This window comes from Macrobrachium rosenbergii, chromosome 55 (genome assembly GCF_040412425.1).
Source record: "Macrobrachium rosenbergii isolate ZJJX-2024 chromosome 55, ASM4041242v1, whole genome shotgun sequence".
NCBI classification, from domain to species: domain Eukaryota; kingdom Metazoa; phylum Arthropoda; class Malacostraca; order Decapoda; family Palaemonidae; genus Macrobrachium; species Macrobrachium rosenbergii.
In genome coordinates this window covers 11,416,221-11,430,302 of record NC_089795.1, presented here as the reverse complement: position 1 = coordinate 11,430,302, position 14,082 = coordinate 11,416,221, and the positions used below count along the sequence as shown (strand labels likewise).

Genomic DNA, 14,082 nt, shown 5'->3' with positions numbered 1-14,082 from the left:
AAGGCGGAAAACAACAAAAGGTAGCTTTACTTTGGTCTCTCTTTTCCATAAGCCACCCCTCTACTTCACTCAGAGCCTTCTTTGTTTGAAAAGGAGAGAACCAGCTTTGGTAACTTGGAGGAACCAGCCTGTGGCAGTATTGGTTGGTATGAATTAATACATTTTTATCTTTTTTTATTATGTTTTTGTCTGTAAATGCTTGAAGGGTTAAAGTTCATGTTTTTTTTTTCTACTTGCAGTCTGCTTGAGAGTGGCAGGGTAGAGTGGACTTCCCCTTCACCCAGATGCCCATAGCTGAATGCTTGTCATGGCTCGCAGCAAGTATTGTCTGTAAATTGCTCTTATATGGTTATTAATTGGAGAATGGGACATGTGATGAAAACTGTTGTTTTGCCAAACATTTCTGTTGGGCCCGAAAGAGTTGAAGTGTTTTGGCTGCGGAAATGTGGGGCACTGACTGAGAGACTGCCAGGGTGGAAGGAGAATAGGAGTAAATGGAAGTCATTGTGGAAACTGTGGAATGAGTGGGCATTTCGCCAGAACATGTGAGAACCCTCACAGCAAGTGTGAAGGAGGTGGAGGGGGGGGTCATGTGAAAGAAGTCTGCCATACCAAAGCCCAACCCTAGGGAAACTAAGTGTGAAGGGGGTTTACCATGGTGAGCCCTCTAGTATGGAAAGGATAGATGTATTGCATGTGAGAGAGGGTTTTGTGAGCGGGAATGTCTGTTTTGGGAAATAAGTAGATCATTGTTTGTGTGTCAGAGTAGAACGTGGTGGAGTGTTATTGAAAGCGTTGATTGATACCGGTTGTAGTGGGAATGTGGTTTTCAGAGAGGCATATGAGCAAGTAAAAGAAAGCGTAGCACGGAAGCAGGAATGTGCTGGATATGTGACAGGGATTGGAGGATTGGAAGTATGGGTGTGTGTGAGGTTTGTTGAGTCGGTTGTGGTTGCAGGAATGAGGCTGGAGGAGGAGGATTTTTACGTTGTGGACAGAGTGAATGAGAAGTAAGCTACGTTGCTGGGGTATGCATTTTTCAAGAAAAACAGGGTAAAGGCGTACCCAGAACAAGAAATGATAGAAATGCGAATGGGGAATGATATGAGTGTGAAGTCTATGTGGAGGAGGATAGAAAAGTAAGTTTGAAGATGGTTTCTAGAGTAGAGGTGTATGCGATAGAGGACATACAATTGCCAGAGATTCAGGGAGTGTTTGGAGAACCAATGTTGGAGTCGGCACAGAGAGTTTGGGAGAAATGTTCATGTTGGATGGTAGCTCTGCGTGTTATGAGATAAGGCGGGTTGCGCACGTGTTCGATGGAATTATGGACGTAAAGGACCCAAAGGTGTGTGTACAGGTGTGTGGGGATGTGAAAAAGGAAAAGGTGGAGAGGCGTACATCTTGGTGATAGATTGGGAAGTTTAAGAAGTGTAGTCGATTTGAGTGATGATAAACACGTTAAGGGATAAGACGTGATGGCCGAAGGGGAAAAGTCAGAAGAGTGGAGTAAAGAAAAGCCAGGGAAAAGGTGAGGTTGACTGAGAAGTTGAGAGAGACAGAGAGAGAACAGGTGTATGAGTTGTTGTGGGAAAGAAAGGGTGTGTTGAGTCAAGGTGATGAGGACTCTGGGACAGATAGTTGCCGGAGTTCTGTATTCAGCTGACGACGACACACCGATTTATCAGAGACCACGACATTTCCCGGCTCGGGTAACGCGAGAGATTGAAGAGCAGTGTGAAGAGTTAGAAAGGATAGGAGTGATTGACCCAGTAAGAGTGCTTGGAATAGTCCAATTGTGCTGGTAAGAAAGCCTGATGGAAGATTACGAATGTGTACTGATTATCGGAGAGTAAATGAGGTGACAGTGAAAGAAAGATTCCCTGTGTGTGTGTGTGGTGTCTGACTGTGTGTACAGTATGCATGGGATGAAAGTGTTTAGCAAGATGGATCTGGTAAGAGGGTATTTTATCAGGTGCCAGTGGCGGAGGACTGTAGACCGATAACCGCCTTCTCAACTATGAAAAACAGTATCAGTTTTGCAATCTCAGTTTTGGATTGGCAAATGCCCCAGCTGCATTTCAGAGAGCTATGAATGTTGTGACAAGCGGTTTTCCCTGCGAGAATGTGCTGGTGTTTCTTGATGACATTTTGGTGATGAGTAAGACGGTAGTAGAAGAGCAAAAGAGACTGGTCCGAGCAGTGTTGAAGAAGTTACAGGAAGTGGGGATGAAAGTCAAAGTGAGTAAGTGTGAGTGGTTCATGGCAGAGGTGGAGTTTTTGGGCCATAAGGTGAGTGAGTCTGGTGTACAAAAGGAGGAAAAGTTTGTGGAGAAAGTGAGAAACTTCCCCCAACCCAGGACTGTGCAAGAGTTGCATGGATTTTTGGGATTGATTGAGTTTGGAAGAAAGTCTGTGGAAGATTGTTCAGGAACTGCAAAGCCGCTGTCAGAATGGACAGGCTGTAGGAAGAGTACAGTTGTGAGGTGGGATGAAAGGATGGCGAAAGCGTTTGAGAAATTGAAAGAGGAAATGGTGAAGGATGTGGAGTTGGCTTACCCTAACTGTAGTGCAGATGCCAGTAGGTTGGAAGTGTACATATATGGATCCAAGTGGAGTGTCAATGGGTGGGTGCTTGACGCAGAAGCAAGTGGTGAATGGAGTTGAAAGGGATAGAAAGACAGTTATGTAAGGTAAGGCGTTTAGTTTGGCTGAGTGAAAGTATTCGACTGTTGAGGGATAGTTGGCTGCTCTGCGGTTTTGTGTGAAAGCATTACGACCGTTTCTGTATGGTGTGAGGTTTGTGGTACGTACAAACCATCAACCTCTAGTGTATCTGCAGAGAATGAAAGGAGTGGATGCTAGGACAGCGCGAACGGCGGAGGATTTGAGTGATTTTGATTCTGTAGTGGAGTACGTCCCAGGTAAAAGAAATATTGTTGCAGACATGATGTCCGGACTACCTGGGGAAGGGAAAGAAGAGAAAATGAAAGACATAAGACCAGAGTATCTGCCGAGAGGATTGGTAGTAGCACGTGAGAGTCAGGGGGGTGGTGACTCGATGTTTGAAAGTGTGGTATGGGTTGAATGATTTGGTAGATGAAGGTTTGAAGGTGCGGGTGCCTGGAAGTGTGAATGAACTGAGGGCTGAGGTGACTGAGGAAGCTTGCAAGAGGCCCAAATGTTTGGGAGTGCCAAATGTGGAGCAGTATTGGAAAAGTCTGAGAGGTATGATGTGTCCTGGAGTAGCACCATTTCAGGAGGTTTTGGTGGCAGTGAGTAAGAAGTATAAGGTGAGTGTGTCCATACACATTGGGGGTGAGAAACCTATCATGCATCGACATGAGGGAGTGAAAGAGAGTGAGCGTGAGTTGCATCTGCAGTGTTTTGAGTGGGGTACACTATAACTGGGTCGCAGGGAAAGAAAGCTATGAAGGGAAGTATGAGAAGGAGGAAAATGTTGAAGCGGGAATGTCGGAGTTGCTGGAAGTGGAAAGTGATAGTAAGGTGAGGGAAGGATGTTTGGTTGGTGGTAGAGACAAGTGTCAGTGTGTGCACAAGAGGGGAAACAATGAATGTGGAAGTAGATATCTGTGGAGGACAGTACTGTGGTTTGGTTGACACGGGAAGGCAAATATTGTTGGTGAATTCGCTTGTGATTAGGGATGTTGAGAGAGTGAACTAGAACAATAAAAGGAGAGTGGTGAATGTGTCAATAAGAGGTACAGTGAACCTCCCGTATTCGCAGGGGATGTGTAACCCCCCCCCCCGAATAGCTAAAATCCGCGAATACTTAAAACCCCTCTAAAAACACTTAGAACTGCCCATTTCGATCGTTTAAACACAAGAAAAACCTGGTAAAAATGCTTATACCCGAGTATTTTAATAGTTTTATCACAAAAAGTGCATTTTTTCATAAAAATTATATGAAAATACAGTAATTAGTGAATATTTCTCAGTGAAAAATACCGCAAATGGGCGAATTTTCCACAAATAATGGATAGATATCTTCTACAGAGAAACCTGCGAATGCCTGAGTCCGTGAATCGTATGTCGAATACAGGGGGTTTAATGTATAGCAGGAAGGTCAGTTGGATGGGGGGGGGGGAAGTGAGGCTGAAGGTAAAGTTGGGAAAGTTTGAGGTGGAAGTCTGTTTCATAGTACTGGGAGATGAGCAGATGCCATGTTGTTTCCTGTTTGGGACAGATTTCTTACGGAAGAATGGTCTGGTAGTGGACGTCGGAACAGGAGTTCTGTTGAAAGATGAGGCTGTAATAGGGAGGATTCAAAGTGAGGTGGTAAATATGGCCAGATTTGTGGGAATGACTGATAGAAGTCTGAGAGAGGAGGAGGATGTAGTGGAGTTGGACAAGAGTGAGAATGAATTGCTAACAACAGAGGACGTTGAGGAGATAGCGCCTCAATGGCCAAGTCGGTTAGAGCAGCAGCCTCAGACTTCTTAGGGGTCTGTGGCGAGGGTTCAAATCCGCAGCCGACTGGTTAGAGAGGCTGACACTTTGCTATCTGTGTAGACACCACGGGATTATGTCTGTAATCAACGGATAGGTTTGCTTAAAAGCAAATGGGTGTTACAGACTAATACACACACAAACAAAGCCACTCCAACATCTTCTAAAAACATAACAGACACCTCACGTCTCAACTGTCAACCTAACTGCCCAACGTCTCCTCGCTGCTGGGAGAAAGGGCGCTGGGGACTAAGCAATGACAGGCAGGACAGCCGATCAAGACTGCAAAGTCTACTCCAAAGCCAAATCAAAGTCCTTCAGAAAGAAGGCATCGTGCTTACCCCATACAAATGGGAAACAAGCACGTTAAAAGGAGAAGACATTGAGGAGATGCAGCGGAAGTGTTTCATGGTGAGTTAGTTGATGAGGTGTATTAGAGAGGGAGTACCTGGGAGAAGATGGCCTTAGTTGTTGAGTAAATGGATGCAGTTTGCTCAGAGATTTGTGTTGTGTGAAGGAGTGGTGTATTTTTCATGAGAGGTGGGAGAGTTGATGTATGTTCCAGTGTTCTCAATGAGTGGAGCAGTAGGGATGTACTGTTAGTCCATGAGAAATATGGACATATGGTGAAGTTTAAGTTAATCGAGTGTATGAAAGAGCAAATGTTTTCCCCATATTTGAAGAAAATTTGTATGGATGTGGCAGTTACAAGCAAAGAATGTCAGAAGGGAAAATATCAGAGAGTGTATGCTAGCCCACCTGTTTTGAAGTTGAGTATGAAAGAATCATTTGAGTTAGTGGTGTTTGATTGTGTGGCTTTGCCGGTAACTGCGAGAGGAAACGTAGGAGTGGTTGTTATGGTAGATCATAAGAGTAAGTTTGTAAGTTGTGCAGCAGTGAAGAATAAGACTAGTGTGAATGTAGCACGAGTGGTCAGTATGGTCTTGTTGCCTGCGTGTGTGAGGAGGCTGGCAAGAATGTCGAGTGATAATGTGCCGGAGTTTGTTGGTAGACCGTTTGAGCAAGTGTTGCGAGAGTGGGTTATCAAGCATGCAGTAACAACTCCATACATGCCGAGTGCAAATGGGTTGGCAGAACGAACCATAAGGACTCTGAGTGAGATGTTACGAATGTTGACTGACAGAGAGAATGAATGGGATTTGTTGTTACGAAGAGTGGTAGCAATGTGTGATGGGTCAGTACATAAAAGCACTGGCATACCTCCAGGTGATACGTAACGAATTACAAGAGGTATGCGAGAGCGAGGTTGGATTTGAACGAAGGCGAGCGGTATGCGTGGATGCAGGCAAATGGAAGGTTTGAGAGCTTCAGAGCAGGTGATAAGGTGTTGAAGGAAGTGGTTGAGGAAGGAGGACTGACAGCAAATAAGATGCGTGAGAAATATAAAGGTCCGTATGTGATGAAAACAGTGTGGTCAAATGGATTGAGTGAGGTGGTACAAGACAGAAATGACGAAGGAAGTGTGAAGGTAATACGAGCACATTATAATCAGCTGAGATGGAGAGAGAACCACCAAAATACATAACAGAGCATCCCACTAGGATGTTATCAAGGGAGGATAGGGAAAAGGAAAGCGAAGAAATAGAAGATATAAGTTGGGGAGATAAACAGCTAGTGTTGGTGGAACACATGAGAAGGCCTAAAATTAGGAGCAGAAAGAGTAAAGGTATGGTTACCGAGTTGTTTTAAGAGAGTACTCGAGATGGGTTGTTTGATTTTGAGGGGTTTGAGATGCCAGTAGGTGTGAGAAGTGAAAATACCCTTGCGATGTTGTCTGGTGGCAGTGAGAATGAGGGTGTGATTGATTTTGAAGGATTTGAGTGGGGATGTGGAAGAAGTGAACTTGGTGAGTACAAGGAATGTGGACGAAGATACACAAGAGTTGGGTGAATCAGAAGCAATGAGAGTGTGAGGAAGAAGTGCATTATAGGTGTGTGTGAGGTTCCTTTGAGTGAAAGTGTTGGATACCTGTGAGGCAGAGTTAGCAGTGCTGGAAGAAATGACCTTGAGGCAGAGCGTGGAAGAAATGAGAGTATGGAAGAGATGATGGCAGCCATGTCAGGTGTTAGTGAGGTTGGAGCCAACATAAGTCTCCAAAGTTTGAATGAGTTTGGTGTAAGTAGATTTGAAACCAAGGGTAGGTGAGTCCAGTATGACCAGAGTAGAAGTGACTGAAGAAGAGGTGGTGAATGAGAGGCCATGGCCCCGAAGTCAAGGTCCGGTTCCGAAGTATGAATGGGTAGTGAGAAAGGGATTTTGAAAAAAAAGGAAATGAGATTTCCTTTATTTCAGTAAAGGGGAGTGTTGCAGTATTCTGGTTGGTATGAATTAATAAATTATTTCTTTTTTTTATTATGTTTTTGTTTGTAAATGCTTGAAGGGTTAAAATTCATGTTGCCTTTTTTTTTTTCTACTTGCAGTTTGCTTGAGAGTGGTAGGGTAGAGTGGACTTCCACTTCACCCAGATGCCCATAGCTGAACGCTTGCCACGCTTCGGAGCAAGTTTTGTCTGTAAATTGCTCTTTGTGGTCATTAATTGGATAATGGGACTTATGAAGAAAACTGCTGTTTTGCCAAACATTTCTGTTGGAAATATGGAAAACTCAGTGTGCAACTCAGTTGTGTGAACTGTATTATAAATTGTTTTAAAATCAGTTTTGGGAACATACAGTCTGATTTATTCAAGTTTCCAGTAGGAGATGACAATGCAAGACACTATAAAGTGGTTGTTGTAGAAGTATCCCAAGGACATTACAAAACTATTGTGAGATGAATCAATACATGACTCAGGCTGACAGTGAAGTTATATACTAAACCAATGCTGGACAGATCCAAGTAGATCAGATAAAGATTTAGTTTTCAAGCGTGCATATGAAGGTACATAATTTGCACCAGACTATTAATTTAATATCTTTTGTGTATGCATTATTTAGTTGATACAGTGTGCAGTTGAAGTATTTTGCTTTTTCTTCTGTAGGATTACGACTGAAGTAGAATAAGTTTTGACGAGCTATAGTATTAAGTAAGGCTAAGTTAGTATAGGTTGACTTAGGCAGAGTTAAAGTTGAAGGTCAGAGACCACTGTAATATTAAGACAATAAATTAGGTTTAGGAAAATCAGGGTTTTATTTAAGAACCTTCAAATCTGTTCCAACATCCTGATCTAATTGTAACTATTAAAAGCTCCTACATAATTTTTGGCGCCCAACGTTGAGCTTTTGATAGTAAAGTAAGAGTGGGGTATACAACTGGAGATGGAGGGAGCAGGTTTGGAAGGTGCTAGGTCAGGTGAAGGGGGGAGCAAGATTTGAACCAGAAGTTACACAGGCTGATGTGCATGGTGATTCATATGCAGGATCAGTTGGAAAGAGCACAGGAAAGGGAAAGTAATTTGGTTGCACGAATGGAGGCGATGGATCAGAAAATGTGTGAGACGGTGAAGAAAGTGGCTAGGACTGAGCCCCTTCCTGGGAAGGGCAGCGGAGACACTAAGGCAAAAGGTGCAAAGAAGAAAATCCCTAAGAAAGGGAAGGAGTTGTTAAGTAAGCGTAAGGGAGGACTCGCCACTGATGAGGCCAGTATGGGTGAGGTGGATGAAAGTGATACGGAAGACAGTAGTACGAAAAAAGAGGGCAGGAAGAAGAAAACACGAAAGGGGAGAGGTGTGAGGGAAGAGGAGTTGAGTTCCCAGATTTTGAGGGACAGTTTGGACTCGGAAATTGAGGAGGGTAGGAAGATTGGAAGTAGTGGTAGCAGGGAAGGTTTGAGCGAGGCAGAGGAGATGGAGGCCCAAACGCTGTTCCTGAGGGAGGTTCCCCGGATTGAGAAATTTAACATCAGGAAGGGAAGTTACTGCCTAACCACCTTGTTCAAGAGTTTAACGGCCGTGTCCAGCTTCGCCGTAAGTAATTCCTAATGTAAAGGACCGATGGTTTGAATATCGTGTCAGAACAATAACCAATCCCAAGGCAACTGCAACCATTAGGCAGCGACCAAAAAGCCAAAACACAATTTAAATAACAAAAGTAACAGGTCAAATCTCTAAGTATTAACTCTGCACGTGTTTTTCCCTTGGAAACTGGTTTTTCCTATACTTTTAGGGCTGCTGATGAAGGAGACACAATTGTTTCTTGTCAGCCAACTGTTATTCACCTCTTATCTCTACCCAACAGTAAAGGGGGACTTTGGGAATTAGGGGTTTCGGGTGGGGGAGAACATGCACAAATGATGAGGACCTCGGATATGTTCAGGGAGCCATTTGTTGTTAGGAGGGAGTGGCCAAGGGAAGGGGAGGAACATGGGGGAAGGAAGGGAGAGAGTTCCTCACATCCCCCCAAATGTGGGGGAAGGTGAGAAGCAGCAGTTGTGCAGGCAGAAGGTTTAGTCCAGACGTAGAACGTGCTGGCCCCTAGTGAGGGAAGCGATGAACTAGTTGCAGGGGGGATAGGTAGGAATGCATCAGGAAGATAGGACACTCTACCAAGCAACAGGCAGTGGCTTAGAGAATGACAGGCCGGCAAAAGATAAAACGTCACTTTTACCAACAGCCCGAAAAGTACATGGACAACCAATTTCCAAGGCACCGATCAGTCCGCAGCAGTTCTGAACTCATAAAACAAATGAAAAAAAAAAAAAACCACCACTCGATATACTATGAAATCGTAAAGCACCAACAGACTTACCTTAGGGACTTCGAGCCTATTTCTGGGGAGTAGAGTGCGTTTTGTCGCACCTGAATGCTTTTTTTCTGTAAGTCCAGTCTGCGCTCGGTATTGCACCAGGGGCTGAATCACTGTTTTTTTTAACAGGCCGTGATCTTGACGCAGCTGAATTAGCATCTCATAATTGCCGTAATAATATACGTTAAATCCCAGCAATTGACGTAACAGTTCTCACAAGTAACGGGCAAAGAGTGGCAAGTTATAGGCTCAAAGGAGCATGAAGTTTATGGCTAGGGACTCAGCTGGTGCACTGAAAAGAAATAAACAGTTATTGAGATTTTTAAACTGCAGGCCTACAACGGAGATAAGGCTAGTGGTGGGTTGAGAGTGGAGGGGTTGGGGGGTAAATCACGTCATCGAGAAAAGGGGTGAAAGAGGTTAGTATAAGAATCTACAAAGGAGAGTAAGAAACTTTCTGAGGCGATAATGCATAAAAGAGCGATATTGTATGAAGAGCCAGAAAGTTGTCACGCACACTAAATGTTACAGCAGCCAAAAGAAAAAGTTTTGCATTGGTTATCATATTAACCTGACAAACCTAAAACAGTAGGCCATGCTAATTAAATGAGGATGTTTACAGAAACAGTAAAATATAGGTTATTATACTAACTAAACCCACTTAACCTAACCTAGTAGGCTGCGTTACCTGGCCGGGGGGACTTCACCACCCTGGACTCCCCCACTTTAAAGAAAACCTAAATTAATTAAACAGAACAAAGTTAAAGTAGGTTAACAGAAACTGTTATAGTTGACGAGCGGGTTATGAACCGTTCCAAAACAAATGGATGGTCGCAACAGTTGGAAAGACAAAGATCTAACCTGGGCGGATCGTGTGTGAATGCCCCCCACAGCCCCTCCAATGACGAGAGAAACTTCTCAATTCCTCCTGAAACCCCTAATTTCCTCACAGTCCCTGTAGGGTGCGGCCCCATTCTTCAAGGCCTATCCTCAACTGTAATAAAAGTTAAGTATAGCTTAGTTTTACCAGACCGCTGAGCTGATTAACAGCTCTCCTAGAGAGGGCTGGCCCGAAGGATTAGACTTATTTGACGTGGCTAAGAACCAACTGGTTACTTAGCAACGGGACCTACAGCTTATTGTGGAATCCGAACCACATTTCAACTGTAATGCCGTGTTGTAACGCTTATAAGGTAAACATCACCTAGAGGGAGTGCATTCATGTACAGGAGCAGTAATAATTGTGAATAAGGAACCTGAAATAAAGGTAAGCAGAGAGAAAAGCCGGTTATAAAAAACGAAAACAGAAAGAAATACGATTTCACCTGACTTTTCACCCATTCCTAACCATCTATTTGGGCTGTAGTACGAAGAATTAGGAGGGTTTTCCTCAACGTAGAGTTAACGGTGTAACGTGGTTGGTTGGATAAGTGTTTATAGGCTTCGGACCCCCCAGCCCCCCTTTTCCTCGGTAAGCAGTCAGGCTGTGTACCAAAAGCCCCCTGTAAGAGTGCGCATGCATGCAGCATTCGAAATAGCAGTAGTAGTGGTGAAAGGATTTGTCTTTGTAATGGCTATCTCGGTCATCTTGTTCCTCCTGTGTCAGTGTAAGGGTTTTTGTCTCTGTAATGCTGTATACAGTAAGAGCTAATCGCCTTCTCACCCCCCATGGTCTAACCTACCCATAACCCCACTTTCCCTAGGGGTCCCCTAAATTGTAGGATAATAACAAGCGACAGAGCAAATCACCCTGTCCTGGAGGTATATCCCGTCAATAACCCAGCTTTCCCAACGGGTCCCCTACCTTGTTGGGTGAAGTTTTGTGGTCAATTACTGGTTAATTACAGTCGTGCGTCAAAAACTGAAGGCAAATCCTCAATCAGCAACCAAAATACTGTAGAAAAAGTTAATTTACAAGGTTAATCCCTGATGCGGAGTTAATAGGTTTGACCTTCAAATCAATTAAATAAGGCTTAAATAACGCTTACATACTGTTGGCCATCGTAACCTTAGCCTAACTTAACCATGTTTAACTTAAAATCTCTAATTTAATACAATTTCCTTTACTCAGAATAAACTTCAATCACTGATTGACCTTGGCTGACCTTCAGCATTATTTAGATGTGATTTAAATAAAGGAAATAATGGTTGAAATAGATTAAATAATGCTCAGAAAAATACAGAACATAGTTGTATAAGGAGGAAAAGTTCAGGTGAGGGGAGCAAGCCTTTCCAGTTGGGGCATTCTCAGGCTATGTGCAGCTAACATGAGGGTGAGGAAGACATGTTTTATATCTGATGAGGACTGGAAGATCGCTTATCAGCTGTCAGTTATCAGTGAAGAGACAAGTCTATAGAAATTCAAAACTAAATGAGATGCTGTGAGATAGACAATGATTGATTGATTAATTGTGGGTTATCTGGCATCACAACTACCAGGGTCACCGACGCCGAACACTAAATGTGATCTTTTCACTTTTGTAGTACATTATAAAAATTAAAATTAAAATTCTGCCAAACAGAACTGCATATAAATTGTATTAAAAAGAAAAAACAAAAAAGAACGCTAACTAAATTAAGTAAATAAATAATATATAAAATTCTGCTAAAAAGAACTATTAATAAATTTGATCCGATAAACAGTATAACTTAAGAAAAAAAATATATATATATATACCGAGACAGCACAACTGTCAAATATGTTTGAGAAGACCGGCTTCTTTGATAAATGAGATAACATTATTAATACATACATTTTCTCCCAACAGTTTTGCCATGTTATAATTACCATATATAAATGCATTCCATCAAATTGATTTGATTCCTTCAGAACTATACGAAATAAAATGCAGGATTTACGGTTATTTTTTGGGAGACCCCGACCACCTCCCACATTATAATTTATATTTTTATTGGGCAAAACACATCGATAGAAAAAATTTCTTTTGAATACAAAACCTTCGCAAATGCTTAATAACAGAGAAAAATAATCAATCGTCACGACTTCTAAGGTAAGGCAATACCCGGCCCCCAACCGCCTCCGCGGCTAATACGGCAAAACTGTAACCCCTAGGTTATGTTAGGGTGGCATTTTTGGGTTCTTTTAGTGCCCTATCGTTTCTGCATGAAAAACCCAATAAGGTTTTTCGTGCAAAAATGGCTGGCTGGAGTCCTCCGGAAAATTACCGGATTTACTCCCATTGCTGAGCAACAATAGCCATTGAAATGTAACAATACAAATTTTCTGTGAATTAGGGAATTATGCTATGGATATCGGTCATTCCCGGGGGAGGGGGGGTTAATGGGGGAAGGGGGGTTGCGAGACAGACATGAGTCACGTTAAGCTGCGTAATACACGTACCGAACAGCCACTGACAAAGGCGTCATTTTGCAGTCTGACAAGACTGACTGGACAATAAGGTCGTGTGATTTTAAAACGTTGAAATGACGATGTTTAGACAGCAAAATCCGGCAGAAATGGCGTCTCACCCTCCATTGCAACGAATCTGCATATCACGGAACGTGTTGCAACCGCCGTGACCTCCACCTTCAGGAGAAGGGAAAATGTCTCTCTTAATTCAACCATATTTCACTGAAAAACTTAAATTCAACACAGTTTTCTTACCAAAAACTCAGCCTCAGTCATTGCTTTACCTCGGTTGGTCTTCAATTCGATCATTCAGTCAATATTTCCGGTTGAAATTGATTGATTTCTGCGGCAAATTCTCTTGCAATCAATTCGTAAGTGGTCCGACGACCATTTGTTTACATCAGGTGACGTTTGCATTTTCCACCCTAGATAGTTAGGACCTTTATTTCATTGATTTTTTGGTTAAAAATTAATTATTTAACATTTTAAATATTTAAAAATGTAATTAATATAATTATCTTACATTATTTTAATATAAAAATCAATTATTTTACTTATAAATGCAATTATTCAATCGTTTTTAGCTATTTATGTTTTTTCTACCGTGCGTAATATTTTATGTTGCGTTAAAATTGTATCGCAAATGTAGTAGCTTATTTTGCTTATTTATAGGTTATCAGTAACGTATTTTAACATGTTAAATGAATAAAATTGTAACAGATATAATTATACCGTATTGTTAATTGTAAATCGAGTTACTTGACTGATAAATATAATCAATAAGGGATTCTTGGGTGACCAATAGGTCTCGTATTTTAGGTAATTGTGGGTTAAAATTAGGCATTTTAACATTTTAAACTAATAAATATGTAATAATTATAATTTATATATACTATTTTAATATTAATATGAGTTATTTTACCGCAAAATAGGCTATAATTAATAAAGCATTCTTGGGCGATTACTTCCTTCCATCATACCTGCTAGGTCCTGGTAACGGACAATGCCCATCGTAAATAGCGAATTTGTAATATGTTTTAACTAATATGTCAAATTTGTTATTATTCATTCGTGTTTTTTTTATTTCATCAATTTTTATATATTCAATATCTTATTTTACTTATTTCTATCCATTTCGTTTTAGTCGTGAGCGCAATTTGGTATTGGTTCTTACTGAACGTATCGGTCTAATATTGCCATGAAGTGATAATTTTCGCTTTCAAAATATTAATGAAAGATCATCTTTCACTATTCATCATATACATAAGTTATTTTTACGCTCTGACTATGAAATAAGGTCAGTTTTAGCATTACAAAAGTAAATCTTTTAATTTCACAGTTTTTCTTTTGAAATCATTCACAACTAATCATTTCTTTAAAGATTTATTGATTCTAAATTATCTGGCATCGCATAACCAGATTTAAACTCACAAAGGAGGGTTATAAAAATCCTATAATGATAAAATAATAATAACGACCTGATTCTTGGTTATATAAAAGTTCCACGAATACAAATGAAATGCGTAAGATACAATTAACACG

At 41.6% G+C, this 14,082-nt stretch overlaps 1 protein-coding gene across 11 annotated transcripts in view; it reads right to left on the bottom strand.

Annotated features, from left to right (window-relative positions):
* Window positions 1–12,946, bottom strand: part of LOC136835899 (zinc finger protein OZF-like) — a 124,888-nt gene extending 111,942 nt beyond the window's left edge. For 5 of the 11 annotated variants that reach the window (XR_010852276.1, XR_010852274.1, XR_010852275.1 and 2 more), the window contains exons 1-2: window positions 12,796–12,937; window positions 9,174–9,462 (exon numbers count right to left, since the gene is read on the bottom strand). The gene's annotated coding sequence lies outside the window, so the exon portion shown is untranslated. Of the gene's footprint in view, window positions 1–9,173; window positions 9,463–10,031; window positions 10,945–12,531; window positions 12,769–12,795 lie in introns of those variants that run through there. The other 6 variants (XR_010852277.1, XM_067099762.1, XM_067099764.1 and 3 more) reach the window with 5 other exon arrangements.
* Window positions 12,947–14,082: the final 1,136 nt, after the last annotated feature.